We start from the raw sequence: 2,069 nt of genomic DNA, 5'->3' as shown, positions 1-2,069 counted from the left end.
AAGGGATTTCCGACTCCTGTAAGTTATTAAACTATAGCCTACACCACCTCAGAGATTGTGAGTAATGTTGCGTTTTTGAAAGTATATTTACAAAGACAAAGTTTGTTCGCCACCCCAAAATGTTTCATTTTTCTACGGCTACGGAGAAATCCTTTGTGGTTGCTGCATTTTGACAGTTTGGTATGATCGTAAAAGCTTTGAAGCACTAGTTTGGTCACGTAAGCCCGGTCACCTCGATCAACAGGACGAAGTTTCCTTTTGTTATTGTTGCTTGTGAATTATTTTATCCATTTTGCCGCTACTTCCTACAGCTAAGCACTTAAGCCTTAACCAATTGTGCAATCAAGTATAGCCTATCGACTTGGCATGAGGTGCAAATTGCATATTTTTAGTATTCTTTGTAGCTTTCACTAACGGAGGTTGGTTCTTGAGTGACTTGCAAATGCAGCGCATTAGAGCAAAGTGCTAACGATATGATAAATTTACTCCATCGTCTACAAGCATCCAACATCATACATGGCTTACAAATGTTGGAAGAAGCTGCGTCTTATAGGCTACAAAAGATAATTTAGTTTTGTGGATTTTATTATGAACATGGCTATCAAAATCGATCAACTGCAACAAAAACTGTAAATAGCCTAAGTTACATCAGTTTAGTGTGTTTCTGACCATCGAAAGGAAATACGGTACCCGGACATTTTGCCGAAAGGACATTTTGCCGAAAGACATTTTGCCGAAAGGACATTTTGCCGAAAGACATTTTGCTAAATGGACATTTTGCCGAAACTCATTTTTGTGTTATATGTATCGATATTCTCTACAATGTGTTTTAGTCTATCGTTCACAACCTTAGTCCTTTCGGCAATTTGTCCATCGGCAAAATGTCCTTTCGGCAAAATGTCTTCGGGAAAATGTCCTTTCGGCAAAATGTCCGTGCACGAGGAAATACAATGCTTGCCACAGTAGGAGAAAATATGGAAGCTACAAAACGCCGACGTAGACCTATAAATTGTAGACCTACATAGAATTTTAACCGTTCAAATGTTGTTTTAACACTGATGTTGACAGAAAGACAAAACAGCATTGTCGGTGTTTATACAAAAGTTGGCTCGTCAAGTTAGCCTTTCCAAAGACTTGAAATGATCTAACTTGCTCAAAGTATAGTCTAACGTTTTTTTTACGCTTTTCAGAAGATAAAATGACAAAAACAAAGGGACAATTCGCAAATTAATTGAGAGAATCATTATTCTTGGATTGAGGAAGCTTCTGCTTAGAGCTTAATCCTTGGTGTTTCGCATACTTGTAAAAGCTTTAAACCACTGACGCAAGTCGCGTCACTGAGTTTGACAAAATGCAATTTCCGATTGTTGTTGTCTGTGAAACACTTCATCTACTAGCCATTAAATGGAGAGCAGTCTTTAAAGTCCCTTGCTCAATTGCACACCCCGAGAGTCGAATCAGCGCTGCTTGATCTTGCAGTTTTCATCTTTCGTAAAGTCAGGCTCCTAACCAACTGAGCTATGGGGGACGAGGCTCCAACGTGGCTTGCATTTTTATAACACAAACCAAGTAGGCCTACATAAAAAATAGTCAGCAAAAACACACTTTATGCACAAGACTAAGAGTATTTTAAGGCTTGTTTGGTAATATTAGGACATTTAACAAAGCTTAGGTGAGCGTCAGTCAATTAAAATGCTCTTAACTATTTATCCGATATCTAACTATCCATCTCGATATCTCAGTTGGTAACGCATGACTTAGTGAGCGAAGAAGCCTCAAGATTAGGCTATAATCGGCGTTGGTCCGACTCTCGGGATGAGCACTTGAGCAACGCATTATAAGGACTGCTTTCCATTTGCAGGCACCTATTGAATAGAATAATTTCCCTCCAACAACAGTTCAACAATCGGAAACTTCCCTCTGTCAATGTCTGTGGCCGGCCTCGATGGTTTAATTAAAGCCTCTACAAGTAGGCCTATACGAAAATGCCAGGATTAAGCTCTCAAAGAAGGTTTCCCAGTCCTAGGATAAAGATTCAACCAATTAATTGAAAATTGCTATAGTGACCT

Source organism: Aplidium turbinatum, chromosome 1 (genome assembly GCF_918807975.1).
Source record: "Aplidium turbinatum chromosome 1, kaAplTurb1.1, whole genome shotgun sequence".
Taxonomy (NCBI): domain Eukaryota; kingdom Metazoa; phylum Chordata; class Ascidiacea; order Aplousobranchia; family Polyclinidae; genus Aplidium; species Aplidium turbinatum.
The sequence above is the reverse complement of the archived record's forward strand: the minus strand, read 5'-3'. Positions refer to the sequence as shown.